Here is a 15,183-nt window from a genome sequence, read left to right as displayed (position 1 = left end):
GGAGTTGAAATGAAATTGAAACCCTTTCATTTACAATGGGGCTTACTTGAATGTGAATTTCTGCCTGCACTTGTGCACTTAGGACTATTACTACAGTCATGATTTGAGTCACTGTGCCCAAGCTCTCATGAATTTCTCCGGTACAACACTGCTCAGCAGCGAAGCACTTCCATTTTTCCAAATACATCAGGGTGTCTTTAGCTAAATTCTTGGTGCTTCCTCTACAACGGTTTGCAGAAGAGTTGATAGGCGGGCTAGTTGTGTTATGATCGGCCTCCCTGGCTTGGTGCCGTTGGATGTGTGAGACATTGCAGCTAAGCCTACCATGATTTGTTCTGGGTGAGCGCTACCAGAAGTGCACCAAAAATAGCAATAACCAGAAAGTTGTGCTTTGAATTCTTCAGCACAGTCGTCTCCCCTTCGCCAAAACCCTTTGAACACGCCCAACCGATAGACGGCTTAGGAAAAGCTGTCGGAAGTCGAGGCTGCTTGCTTTGTTCAATGTGCTAAGAGACGGCCCGAACAATTAGCCGAGCATCTCATATCCATCTTTGGGTACGTTTCCCACGTACTCTGTGGTGCCTTCATGTCATCATAGTTTACCAGAAGCCGTGGCCTGCCCAGCGCCGCAGCCCGAATTTAGGAGTCAACGCTGCACCCGACAAGACAGTTTGTCTGCACTAAGGAGTAACAACACCACGTTATTGCATTGTGCTGCGTTGTGCATATTATCGGGTTGTGGGCTGTGTTATATTTCTCCCTCGCCGTGCGATGAACTGGGCGTGCCTCTCCCCTCAGTTGGGAAGGAGGTAGTGTTTGACTTTCACATCTTGGGGGTGGAGATTGAGACGAATCTCATTGGACTGTCTAGGCCTCAATCGTTTTCCTCAGCAGGGAATCTTGGGAAGACCAGGGCTTGAAACGCGAGTGTCGAGACACTCTGTACACACTCCCAGAAGCTCCTATCGAGAGCTTCCTGATGCTACTACAATCATGTATCATGCAACCTTCAAAATCTTAATTCTGTAAATAAACGTTCCTCATATCGGCTCAGGCTCCTCTCCTCGACATCTTCCCGAGACTTTGGCTGGCTCCGGTCCTATGGGCAGACCCCTGACTACATCAGTTGGTATAGATCCATTATAACTTTGCAGCACAAATGGGACAAAGTACCAAGGTACATAAACAAGCACAGACTGAAACTTGAGTTTAATCGTAGCATAAATCTATAGCATAAAATATGAGGAGGAAATAGGGTTAAGGGGGAAAGAACATCAGGTGTAGTCAAGAAACGCAATCTTACAATCTAAAACATGATGTTGTTCCTTCCCCTGTAACCCTGCTTTCCCCTCGTCTTTTCTTGTATATATTTCTGCTACGATTAAACCCAAGTTTCAATCTGCACTTGTTTGTGTACCTTGTTACTTTATCCTATTTGTTTGCACTGACAAGTTGTCATAATGACTCTACAATGGCTACTCCTTCTTCATCCGATGTAGCATGCTTGCTACGATATCTACAGTGGACAGAGTGGTGCATGTCTAAACGTGGGGGCTGCAGTTGACCTAGTCCTCAGAATGCAAAGCGCTGTATATACTTATCTTTTAGGCAACATCTCATCATTATGACAAAAGAGGGATTGGATGATACCACAAAATAAGTTTGGAGAACTGGAATGCCCTCTACAGTAATTTCAGTAAACTTAAATGTAATAGCATTGGGCCCAATGGAACTTACGCAGGGGATTAAAAAAAATTTGTACAACTGAATAGTTTTTTCAACTAGTATTTTACTATACACATACATTGGCAAAACACATTTCATGACAGATTGTATATCTCAAGGCACAAAGAAAGCAAAAGGGTATGCTATTAAAGATGGCTTGCTTGAATTTGCAGAAGTTTGAACATTTCATATAATTATACATAGTGTGCACATGCGTCACGCAGCGCCCTTTCGTTACTTCCGAAATGCGCCACCGACATGCCCGGGTACCTACCGACTCCGTCACCCACCGCTGTCGTGTTGTCTCCTTGTGCTTGCGCCTGTTTATTTTTGCCTCACGATGCAAGTTTGAGGGCTGCTAGTGAGGCAAGTTGATTTTGTAGTCCCCGAAGAGGGAGCAGATCTTCAGGGTGTTTCTTCGCCGAAAGTTACTACCTAAAATTGAGAACGCACACAGCGATTTTCCGAAAAGTACCGGCGTGTTTGGCTGACACGGATTAACAAAAAAAAAAACTACTTGAAGAAACTTGGTGATATTTGTGTCTTTAGGTGTAACTTCATTCTGGGTAAGTGCCATAGCTAAGCACTTACCAGCAAACAGAGATAGCTTACCAAAATACTGTATATACAAACTTGTCGCGGCCACTGCGTGCACACAGTCAGCGTGTTAGGAAGGGGGTTAAAATCGTGATAGCGATCGCGGAAATTCGGGTATTGCATCGAAACAAACTGTGAAAATGGATGCAAAGCAATATTAAATCACTTTGAAGCATAGCCGATCGGTTCGAGTTGGGGGGTCGGGATTTTTTAAAAAATTGGTCAATTAATTTCCTAACACGGTCTCTATCATTTTCAGACACTCGACTGTACATTAGCGTATAAAAAAGTAAAATACAAGGTGAAAAAGGTGTCAAAACATACGCGAAAAAAAGAAAGTGATGGCCGGCATTACCGCGGCATGCACCACGCGAAGTCTCTATCTGCCTTGCATAATATTTTCTTCGGCTGTTTCCACAAATTTCAATCAAAGAGGCTCAACAGCAGCACTGTTTAAAACAATTGGGGGGGGGGGGGGGGGGCGCTGCTACTTTGGTGGCGTGGGCTGCAGCAATATATTCCTCGTCACAATAATTAATATTATGTTTCTTATAAACTTGCCCAGCTCTGCAAGACTTGTTTTTGATGGGAGCTGCTGCGCTTCGCTCATCCACTCTTAAAATTGCGGCTTGAGAGACTTCGGGCTTTCACTTGTTCTCGGGCCACGCAATTTGTAGTGTTTGTAGTGAGACAATGAGCCCTCGTAGGCCGTGGCAGGCAGCCAATGTACGTGGCGGCTCGTATACGTGCCGACCATCTCTATTATCTGGTCTTGTATCGAGTGAAAAAACGAGGCCTTCATGATCTGATGAGCTCGTTAAAGTAGGACAACGAAAAACCACAATGCTTCCCATTCAACATCGTACACAGCAACAGATGACGAGCCCCCAACAAACCGCGTTGCAGCACGCGAACTGCCGTAGGTACCCAGGGAGGTACCCAGGCCTGCCGGAAGAGGGCTACAACGGCGGAAGTGACATCACATGAACACTATGTATAATGAGGCAACTAATACAAATTTAATTATGCTGTTTATCATTACTCACAGTATCTGCCTCCATGTTTCGTAATTTCTTATTTGAAAAAAAAAAAAAAAGCGTGAATCTGCGATGCCCTAGATAAAATTTGAACAGCCCAATATTGCAATACAGTCTGGGTCACTTGGACCGAAGGTATATCTGGTATCTTAATACACACGATACAGTTAAAAGCTGATGTGACAAAAACAAACTTTACAAGTTCCCCATCTAAATAAATTTCCGTTCTTCGGCAGGTATCCACAGGGTCCAACGTTTCTATAAACCCGAAAAAACGAAGCTTACAACATGGCATTAAGCCCGATTTAAGCGAGTTTTTATTGAAATCAATACGTAAAAGCAGCGGCGCTTTCTTTTTAGTTCTGGCACAAGCAGGTTGTTTACGAGTGCTTGCTTCAATACTACCATGTCAAAACATCCAGCCAGCCTATCTTTACGGCGGCGATTGCGACGAGAGTGCATGCTTCACCCCGGTATGGTACTACAAACAGCCGGTGAACAGTCGGTAGAGCCTTTACGTAGTAGGAAATTATGCTGGGGCAGCAGTTTTGGTGCCCCCCTTCGATGGAAAACCCTGCACCGGTTTCCGGGCGCATAAACTAGGCTGCCGGGATATAAACATTTAGCATTGGAGGATTTAGCGCGTTTGGCAGAGTCAGCCAGTGAGCATATTGGTTGCTCTGACTCGAAGGCGGAGGCTCGCGCTATCAGCGCTAGGAGATGGTTCGAAGCTGCCGACAAGTCGCATTCTAAACCAGATAACATTCAGGAACATAAAAATTGTCACATAATACACACGGACAACTTTCTACCTGCGTCAGAAAGTTATATGAAAGCACAAAAAGTCGAAGATAATCGACAACGAAAAACTAATGAAATGAACTAATCGTGAACCTGCGCAGCAAAACATTTCGCATTATACACATACACGTAGTACATTACAGAGCACATGAAACTCTACACGGAGCAGTATAAATCTCTTACCGTTACTTGTTTGTCAATATGAACACATACATCGGCCACTGAATACGAAAGCACGCACAATATCCCCTGGAGCACCGTAGTGAATTACCACCTTGCTGTCACAACTTTATCATCCGGCGCTTGCATTGGCGCAAATATGTGAAATCGTGAAACCACAGTAGAAATATGTCTTGTTGCTGTTCCTCAGAGCAATGCTATAGCAATGCTCCGACCAACGCCTCCTCTAGAAATATGCCTGAGGAATGGCTCGCGCTCCCAACGGAGTTGGCCTGCCTTCAGTTTTCAACAAGCCCGCGCGGTGGCGCTTGCGACCAACACGGAAGAGCAGCGAAAGTGGGAAGGAGACAAGATGAGCAACTACAGAAAAAATTTCATTCTGAAAGACAAATAGAAATTACTACTAAACAAATTGAGAAAGTAATCACTGAAGATAATAAAACTGTGTGGACGTACACAAATCTAATTAGACTGTTTGGGCTAGAGCTTGCTAAGGCACATGAGAAGTCACCCCGGAAAAGAAGACACAACCCAAAAGTTGGTGGAATAAGGAAGTTAAGAGAGCCATAGCAAAACGTCGGGAAGCCTCTAGGGAACACAGACATGCTAAGCAACGGGGTAACCGACAGATGATGTTGAAATAAAATGGGAAATCTTTCTAAGCTCTAGAAGAGAAGCATCCCTCCTGATCAATGGAAAGATTAGAAGAAAGGGTGCTCCGTGGCTGGCAGAAGTACATAAAAAAGAGAGAAAGGCAGCTGCGAAATCTCGGAACCATCTAAACTCCCTAAGAAATGAAACAATCCTATAGCAGAGGTTTTTAAATACAGCCAAAGGTGCTAGGCTAGAAGGGGACGAAGCTATTCAATATATAAGAACAAGGGTGGCAGAAAAAATTCAACAAAGAAGTGCCTTGTGCACCACAATATACAGAGATGAATCAAGTGGCACAATGGCTCCATTTTCACAACGAGAGTGGGAAAGGGCTGAGAAGAAGGTTCCAAGTAGTAAACCAACAGGCCCAGATGGCATTCCAATTATGCTGATAAGGACATTGGGTTCGAAGTCTAAACATACTTTGAGAGAGGCAGTGAGCAGAACAATAATCGATGGTGAAGTCCCTGATGTATGGAAACTTAGCAGGATGAACATGATCTATAAAGGAAAGGGGGACAAAGATGACATAAACAACTACCGTCCTATAACAGTGACATCAGTGGTCTACATGCTGGCGAGGCAGATTATAAAGGAAAGACTACAGGCATGGATAGAGGATGAGGGGTGCTGGGGGAACTGCAGAATGGGTTTCGGAAACACAGGAGATTGGAAGACAATCTGTTTTCACTGACGCAGTGCATCGAAATAGCAGAAAAGGAACCCAGGCCCCTGTGGCTAGCATTTTTGGATATCAAGGGAGTGTACGATAGCGTGGTTCAAAATGACTTGTGTGGAATATGAGACACACTGGGTGTGGAAGATGGAGTCACTAATCTTTTAAAGGAAATCTATAAAAGTTACAAGGTAGTTATAAAGTGGTAAAAACAGGTATCCAAGCCCACAGAGGTGAAACGGGGACTTAGGCAAGGGTGTCCACTGTCACCCTTGTTATTCATGATGTACCTACAAGGAGTAGAGGCCAAATCAGAGGGAAGTGGACTTGGATTCAACCTCTCTTTAGTCAAACAAGGAAAACTCATTGATCAGGCACTACGAGCATTAATGTACGCAGATGATATAGTGTTAATGGCCGACAATAAGGAAGATTTGCAGAGATTGATGGACATCTGCGGTTATGAGGGAGATAGGTTGGATTTTAGATTCAGTAAGGAACAATCAGCAGTCATGATTTTTAATGATAACGAAGATAGCGAGCTTATAATACAGGAGGTCACGCTAGATATAACAGATAAATACAAATATCTGGGCGTATGGATAAGCAATGAGGCCGAGTACCTAAGGCAACACGAAATATACGTGTCGACTAAAGGAAACAGGAATGCAGTGGTAATTAAAAGCAGGGCACTGTGGAGTTACAATAGGTATGATGTTGTGAGAGGAATATGGAAAGGGGTCATGGTTCCTGGTCTGACGTTCGGCAATGCGGTCTTGTGCATGAGATCAGAAGTTCAAGCAAGATTAGAAATTAAGCAACGTGGAATAGGTAGGATCGCTTTATGAGCTCACGGGAATACACCAAATCAGGGAGTAGAAGGTGGTATGAGATGAACATCGTTTGAGGGCAGGGTAGCTAGCAGCAAGATAAAATTTGAGAAGCGATTGAGAGAAGTGAGGAAGGAGCGTTGGGCTAGGAATGTTTTCAGCACCTTTACATGAAGACTGTCCATACAAAATGGAGGAAGCGAACCAGAAAAATCGACTGGTAAATACTTAGAAAACAGCAGGTGGCCAAACCAAAAAGAACTATCGGTTAAGAAGAAAGAGAAGAAAACGGAGACTGACATGTGGAGAATTGGCATGATTAAGAAGTCCGCACTAGAGATCTATCGAACTTTTAAGCAGGAAATCGCCAAGGAAAGGATCTATGATAATACTCGGGGTAGTTCTCTACTGTTTGAGGCCAGGACGGGAGTACTGCGAGCCAAGACATATCAGGCCAAATACGAAGGGATAGACACAGTATGCAGTGCGTGTGGAGAAGAAGAAACTGCCGAACACTTGATAATGTCCTGTAAAGGGCTTCACCCTATAGTTCAGGATGATGGCGCAGAGTTTTTCAAAACACTGGGGTTTAGGGACAGGGAGGGCAAAATAGACTTTAAGAGGGTAGAATTAACTAGAAGGGGGTTATCTGATTGGTGGCTAAAGTCAAGGCACGAGTGAAAATGAAACCCTTCACTGCAAAGTACGAATCCTCAACCTCACTATTTAAAGGAAAAAAAAAGATAAATCTAATGGTTAGTTCACGAAGTATTACGGCTAGGTGGCATTAGCCGCCGCCCGGTCTAAAGGGTACACCCACATCCATCCATCCATCCATCCATCCATCCATCTGCGTTCAATCCGCGTTCTCCGCAAGCGCTGTGAAGCTTTCAGTAGGCCTAGCCGCGCGAGGCCAACTTTCAATTTTTCCGTATTTTCGGAGAGTTCTTTTCAAAACGCTTTATTGTATAATACCTACGCGACTGCTTTCACAGTACTCGTATTTATCAATATCAAATGAAGATAATGTCGTAATATAACCTCACTGTTGGCTGCCGCCCACAAAACACGCACGCACGCACACACACACGCACATACACACAAACAGGCACGCACGCACACACACATACGCGCAAACACGTACACACACACAGACGCACACACACACACATACGTACACACGGACACACACACACGTACACATTGACAGCATCGGGCTTCAGGCGCGGCTACTCTCGGGCGGTTTCATTCACGACACCGTTCACCGTAATATGAAAAGATCGTTCGATGCAGTCACTCTCAAAATGCCGTTCGCAAACGACAGCCTTCGGCGTCAGCCTTCTATCTGCCCTCATCATCCTGCTTTCCCATTCTGCAAGCCGTGCTGGGTCCGTCGGTGCGGTGAACCAACGCCTCCTCTAGAAAGATGCCTGAGGAATGGCTCGCGCTCCCCGCGGAGTTGGCCTGCCTTTAGTTTTAAACAAGCTCCGCACAGTGGCGCTCGCGACGGACACTATATCGGAGGCTGACGCTTGACGTACCTGAGGTCGGACGTGTTTTTGAAGAGCTCCGGAATGACAGCTACAGATAAGTGTTTTTGCATGTTTCCAGCTTGCCTCTGTATGTAGCGTTATGAGAACGTAAGGCGCTAGCGTAAAGCTTGATTAGGTCTAGTACGGTGTACGTTTTTTTTTTAGTATTCTGTACTGTGTCTTTTTTTTGCTCCAGCCACCACGTGGCTGAGGCCTGCGCGTAGACCGACCACGTGCATGCGCAGGTGCTGTGAAGTGTAGCGTATTTATGTATTATTGTGGTTCTTTTTGGCTTAGACCAGCGTATTTTAGTACAGTTTTCTAACACGTGGGCATCGGTAAACTGAGCTAGCCATGGTCAAAAAGACCGTAAAGTGTTCAGAGTGCGGGGTAGGGAGGAAGGTGGAAATTAGTGCGGAAGAGAAAGCAGAAGATGACGCCAAGTGTAGACAGTGCGAGTTCGAGGAGAAAATGAAAAATATGATGGCGGTCCAGAGTGGGCTCATGGAGAAAATCGCAGAGCTGGAGAATGCATTGGCGAAGGAGCGAGAGAAAACGTCAGCCATGGAGGAAAGGCTCCGGGCAGCCGAGAAGGGCCTATCGAAGGTCGTGAAGGGGAACGAAGACGCAGGTGACGGCGGAAGCATTATGGCGACGACCCCCCGGGCGGGAGAGATGAAGGAAACAGGCATGACAAAGGCAGATACATTGGCCACAGGGCCCAGCTACCGGGAAGTAGTTTTGAGGGAGGGAGGGAGCAAACCAGCAGCCGTGACTCACGCTAGTCACCTAGTCAGCAGCCAGGTGCAGGTTTCAGAAGGAATGTCTGAACAGGTCATCATCGCCGGTGACTCAAATTTAGTCCGATGCGCAGCGGCAATCAAAGAAAGGGTGAAAGGCGACAAGAGAGTTGCGATAGGGACGTTCCCAGGACAAACGCTGGGGACAGTAATGAGTCAAGCGGGTGAACAACTCGCCGCTAAAGCTAACAATCGTAACCTCGTTGTAATTGCGGGAGGGTTAAATGACGTCCTGAAAAAAGAATCGTCAGGACTAGCGACGACCTTGGCGAAAGGGGTGGATGACATGCGCACCGTGTCCCCCCAGGTGCAAATTGTAGTATGCACAGTACCGGAAGTACCAGTACGCAACGTCAACCTGCAAAGAGCGGTTGTCGACGCAAACAAAGAGATATGGCGAATTAGTCGAGAGAAGGGTTTCGAGGTAGTGGATTTAAACAGGGAAGTGCACAGGTGGGGTGGATTCCAAAGAGACAAGATTCATTACGATAAGAGGCTTGGACACGAGGTGGGCTGGCGACTGGCAGGACGCGCAGTAGCTTTTTTGGGGGGCTCACGGGCCCTTCGGAGTCCGGGGTAGCTCGTAACAGGGAAAACAACCAGGAGGACGCTTTGACAGGTAGAATTGCGAAAAACCAGAAAAAAGGTAAAAGAAAAAGGAAAAAGGCGCGTGTTGCAATTAGTTACATAAACATGCAGGGTGGCAGAAAGAAGGCAAAATGGTTAGAGATTGAGGAGCAGTTAAACAAAGATCAGATAGGCGTGTATGCGGTTACAGAAACATACCTTAGAGACTTGGAAGAGCCACCACATATTAAAAATTATGTTTGGGAAGGGTGTAACAGGACCATATCGGAAAGGAAAGGTGGGGGTGTAGGAATGCTAATTCACCGCGGAGCCAAATGGGTTAGAGTGAAACAGACGTGTTCAGAGCACCTCTGGGTTCTGGGCACAGTAGGTGGAAAGGAAACGAGGCTAGGGGTAGCCTACTTGTGGACGGGGAATAACTGCAGAGAAAAGAATCAGGAGATAGTGGATTGCATGAGTGCGGATATTAAGGAATTTGGTAATGGGGCCGAAATCATCCTTCTAGGGGACATGAATGCCCACATACATGACCTTGACGGATATTCAGACACCAATGGGAAGTTATTACTAGATCTTTGCGAGCAACATAGTCTGGAGATAGTTAACACGGGGCCTAAATGTGACGGCCAGATCACATGGGAAGTCGGAAACAAGCAATCAAGTATTGATTATTGTCTCATGACTGAAGGAATTTACCACAAACTGACAGAAATGAGGATAGACGAGGAAGGCATTAACAGCTTGGGTAGTGATCATAAACGAATAACATTACAAATGGGATACGAAACTAAAAATATGAGCATGGAATCAAAGTCTGGCAGCTCGTATTTAAATGACAAACAAATAATAAATATAGCCGCAAGAGTCGAGGAAGAAGTAGGCGAAATACCAGGCAATGACTGGGAGTATAGTGAGCTGTTACATCTAATGACGAAGGAGATAGGGAAAGAGAAGAAAACTGTTTGCTGGAAAGGAAAAAGGAAGCCAAAAAGTTGGTGGAACAAGGAAATCCGGGAGGCGATCGAGAAGCGACGCGAAGCATCACGGGAGCATAGAAAGGCAAAAAAGGAGAAGCGGCCGCAGGACGAAGTCAAAAAAATATGGGAAATATATTTGGAGAAAAAATCCCTTGTACAGAAATTGGTAGAGGCAAAAATTAAAGGTGAAAGTGAACGCTGGATGACAGAGATACACGAAAAAAAGGAGGCCGCGCCTAGGATTTTTTGGAGCCACATAAAGGCGCTAGGTAGGAAGTCTGTCACAACGCAACAACATATTCTAGATGAAGGAGGAAATCAATTGGAAGGGTACGAAGCGCTAGGTTACATCCAAAAGGTAACAGCCAATTCGTTTCAAAAGAGCGTCCAGGGGATCTCCCCGGTGAGTAAAAGTGTGGCGGAGAAAGCAACAGAGGAAGAGCTAGTACTTGATAATTTCAACTGGAAAAAGGCCGAAGGAAAAATTCCAAAGCGCACTGCCGCGGGTTTAGACGGGATTCCCGTTAGCCTCATTAACGAACTAGGACATAACACTAAAGAAGCATTGTTAAAAGCAGTAGAAAAAAGCTTAAAGGACGGACAAATACCGGACAGTTGGCGACAAAGTAGAATGAACTTAATCTATAAAGGCAAGGGAGAAAAGGACAAGATTCGCTCGTATAGACCACTAACCATTACATCGGTACTATACAGGTTGGCGATGCAAGCAGTAAAAATGAAAATAGAAACATGGGCCGAACATAACGATATTTTGGGAGAACTTCAGAACGGATTTCGAGTCGACAGGCGGTTAGACGATAACCTGTTTGTTCTCACTCAGTGTATAGAAATATCTAAAATAGAGAATAGGCCCTTGTACGTGGCTTTTCTAGACATCACTGGGGCATACGACAACGTTAATCAGGAAATTTTGTGGGATATATTGAAAGGAATGGGCATGGGCGACGACTGTATACAGCTTTTGAGGGAGATATACCGAGAAAATACAGTTTGCATAGAGTGGGAAGGAATGCGTAGCAAAGAGAACGTTGAGGTTAGCAGGGGTCTGAGACAGGGATGTCCTTTGTCCCCACTGTTATTCATGCTGTACATGGTGAGTATGGAAAAAGCGCTAGAAGGTAGCAACATTGGTTTTAATCTGTCACACAAACAGGGCGGCATGATGATTGAGCAGAAGCTTCCAGGTTTATTTTATGCGGACGATATCGTCTTATTTGCGGACAGTCGAGATGATATACAGCAGCTGGCGAATATATGCGGAAGGGAAGGTGAAGCTCTTGGACTAGGATTCAGTGTAACGAAGTGTGGATTGATGGTATTCAATGATCCCTGTGATCAGACGGTGTCCATACAAGGCCAAGAAATACCGAGGGTAAGTGAATACAAGTACCTTGGAGTATGGGTAAATGAGAGTGATAGATACATGGAGGTACAGGAAAAAGCCTCGGCAGCAAAAGGAAAGAGGAATGCGGCAATAATGAGGCACAGAGCGTTGTGGGGATACAATAGGTATGAGGTGCTTCGAGGTCTGTGGAAGGGTGTAATGGTTCCAGGGCTTACTTTTGGGAACTCAGTGGTGTGCATGAGGGCAGAGGTGCAATCGGGAATGGATGTAAATCAAAGGACTGTGGGACGCCTCGCGTTGGGTGCTCACGGGAAGACGACAAACGAGGCTGTGAAGGGCGATAAGGGGTGGGCAGGTTTTGAGGCGAGGGAAGCGCAGAGCAAAATAAGGTTCGAAGAAAGGCTAAGAAATATGAAGGAGAGTAGATGGGCAGAGAAGGTGTTCCGTTATTTGTATAGGAAGAGCGTGGACACACAGTGGAGAAAAAGAACTAGAAGACTCACTAGTAAATATACGGCTGGTATTGTGAGCCATATGTCAACAAAGAGCGTTAAGGGAAAAGTCAGGGAGGCGGAGAGGATTTACTGGATGGCAGCTATGGAGAAAAAACCGGCTCTGAGTAACTACCGAAAGGGCAAAAATGAAATAAGGAGGGAGGCATTTTACGATAATTCAAGGGGAAGCGCTTTACTGTTTGAAGCGAGATCGGGTTGCCTTAGAACGCGTAGTTATAAAGCAAGATTCAGTAAAGAAGAAGAACAATGCACATGCTGCGGGAAAGATAAGGAAACGGCGGAGCATGTTCTGATTGAATGTGGAGATATCCACCCAGGTGTACGTTTGGGCACGAGCCTACAGGAAGCCTTGGGTTTTAGGGACAACAATGGAAAGCTGAACACACCCGCGATTGAAATAAGTAAGAGACGGTTAGAGTATTGGTGGCAGAAAATTAGAGAGAAAGGACAAAAATAAATATTGGAAAAATAAAATATGGACAGTGTGCCGTAACTGGCAGAGAACTTAAGCTGAAAATTTACCTTTTTTTCCATTAAGATAGAATTTATCGAAGTAGAGGCATTAGGCCAACATAAAAAAAAAGAAAAAAAGGTTTTTTTTTTTTTGTCGAGCCTGGTGGCATACTTGTCACCACCCCGTTATAAAGGGGACGCTCATAGCATCCATAGCATCCATCCATCATCACGGCGACGGGCGGTACAAGCTAGGTGTTTTTCATCTGCGACCCATAAGGGCGCGTCAGTCGAGAGTTGTTAGAGACCTGCCACTGTGCACCACTGTTTCGGAGGCTTTGCAAAGTGTTGCGTTGTTGCACCGTTCGCCACAGGTGACACTAGCGACCGAGAACATTTTCAAAATGAAGGCATAGAGAAAGAAGAAGACAAGAGAGGACACTCCGCGAAATCTGGCCTCAAGAAGTGCGTCACGATTACGTAATCAACTAGTGCTCTCATCAAACGTCAGAGGACGCAAGCGCAAAACAAAAACAGTTATAATCACTGCAACAAAATTGTTTTCACAAAATAATAATTATACGCCCAAACTAGGCATGTTCTTTATACATAAAAACAATTTATTCAACACACCTTACGCGATTATTTTTCTTCAGCCGTACTGTCATAAACACCATCCACCCAGCGACAAGCCCATGCATGACTGACAGCGAGAAGCTTTCGTCGCTTTCGTCAACGTCGGCTGCGTCGGCGTTTTCAAGCGTGAGATAACAGGTGAGGCACGTTTTCAAGCGAAGCTTGTTGAATGACATGTTGTTGGTCTTGTTCGGTCATTTTTTTCAGAAAACGGTTACACCTGTGCGAATAAGACACCATGCAACAAGCATAGAAAGATGCACACACACACGTTGCGCTTCGTGTGTGCGAGTTTGTTTCTTACGTGGCGTCTCATTCACGCAGTTGTAACCTTTTTCTGTAGCTTGTAAGGACGGGGAGGTTCGCTAAAAAGAAAGTTTGCGGCTCTATGCGGCGGCTAGACGGGAACATTGTGCAACGTATGCAGTATAGCAAAGGCGGCACGGCGTCAAGCCGAGGCGACGCGTGCTGCGTCTGCCACGGACGCGAGCATCTGTACCTTTCATCAGTGAAAGCTGGCACTGTTGATAATTCCAAAAATCACCAATTACTTGTTTCCTTGTTGGTGCCTTCTCTTTTCTTCCGCGTTCTACCAATTTATGCGTTTGAAAGAGTTGTTTAAGTTTCCCCATGCTACAAGCTTTGTAACTTGTACCAACTGCACATATATGCAGATTTTCTGAGCGTCGCTTCAAATAGTGACTGTGACATGACTGCAGAAGCTGCACTGCAAGGTGCGGATGAGCTTCAGTGTGTGTTATTTTAAGCCTCTTACTGACACATTGTCGTAATTTCATTTCTTCAGGACCTGCGGTAGAGGCTTCAAAAAGCGGCTCCCACACATTGAGGTGCCCCGATGAACAGGGTGCGTTCAGTGTCGCGATTTCTTTTTTTTTTACCCAAATTGACTGTTGACCAAACCTCTGCAGGTGGCAGCTCCCTTGTAGCTGGTGAAAGAATTTCTGCTGACTTCGTCTTGCCGGAGAAAACCTTAACCAGTCGTTCAGCTGTCACAAAAGGAACTTGTGTGACCGGTAAGTTGTATGTTCACTTCAACACCAGAGTGGATTGATATTGAGACTTCCGCAGGCCGCTCGCAAGGTTGTTCCGACAGCACTGTCCGAGGCACTGAACAAGCTTCAAAAGACCCTCCAGAAGATGTCTCCGCCAACAGCTCCTCGTCTGAGTGCCCTAGAGAAAATGGTGACTATGCTTTTATTGCAGCTGTTTTTAATGTGCTATTTTATGGTTAGGACATTCTGAGGAAACTATCCTCAAAAGGACACTACGTGTGCACTTACAAAATGTAAGGGCGGGCTCTCAGTGATTTTCATTTTTTTTGTGCATTGTCAACATTGTGAATAATTTGTTTTTAGGTAGTGGAATCGAAAACTTTGCACCACAGAAAGTTGTGCACCTTGGGTCTGAAAGAGCGAGGAAAGTGCTCGTATGGGATTAGTTGTTCTTCGCTTTTACATCCATTTTTTTGTTTATTGCAGTGCGTTCCTGTGTGCCAGCGACAATGTCTCCATCAATGAAGTACAAGCAAACCATTAAACATCTGCAAGCCAAAGTAGCAGCACAGCGGAAAACTATCAAAAGACTGCGGAGACAGCCTCACTAAACTAACCACTCATTCGTTGCATACATTGTTTTGGTTACCCGCTATGAGGAGTAGGGACACTGTGTATTCGCTCGAAGTGATTTGCATAACCTTAAAAAGAATGTTGGGTATCCTGTCTGTATTTTTGTAGCAAATGCGGGCGAACTGTACACTTTACTGTGGCTCGCTTGGTCACTGTGTATGCTTTATCAC

General features: G+C 45.3%; 1 protein-coding gene and 1 long non-coding RNA gene across 9 annotated transcripts in view; one reads left to right on the top strand and one right to left on the bottom strand.

Moving 5' to 3' along the window:
- Positions 1 to 4,596, bottom strand: part of LOC119161075 (uncharacterized) — a 193,920-nt gene extending 189,324 nt beyond the window's left edge. For 5 of the 8 annotated variants that reach the window (XM_075879990.1, XM_075879989.1, XM_075879991.1 and 2 more), the window contains exon 1: positions 4,344 to 4,596. The gene's annotated coding sequence lies outside the window, so the exon portion shown is untranslated. Of the gene's footprint in view, positions 1 to 1,999; positions 2,161 to 4,343 lie in introns of all 8 variants that reach the window. The other 3 variants (XM_075879987.1, XM_075879988.1, XM_037413404.2) reach the window with 3 other exon arrangements.
- Positions 4,597 to 13,335: 8,739 nt separating this feature from the next.
- On the top strand, positions 13,336 to 14,679 carry LOC142776386 (uncharacterized). Its single transcript, XR_012887500.1, has 3 exons — positions 13,336 to 13,505; positions 14,173 to 14,232; positions 14,297 to 14,679. It is a non-coding gene; the product is annotated as an uncharacterized LOC142776386 (long non-coding RNA).
- The last annotated feature ends 504 nt before the right edge of the window (positions 14,680 to 15,183 follow it).

This window comes from Rhipicephalus microplus, chromosome X (genome assembly GCF_043290135.1).
Source record: "Rhipicephalus microplus isolate Deutch F79 chromosome X, USDA_Rmic, whole genome shotgun sequence".
In the NCBI taxonomy this organism is placed as follows: domain Eukaryota; kingdom Metazoa; phylum Arthropoda; class Arachnida; order Ixodida; family Ixodidae; genus Rhipicephalus; species Rhipicephalus microplus.
This window is presented reverse-complemented; position numbering and strand designations above follow the sequence as displayed.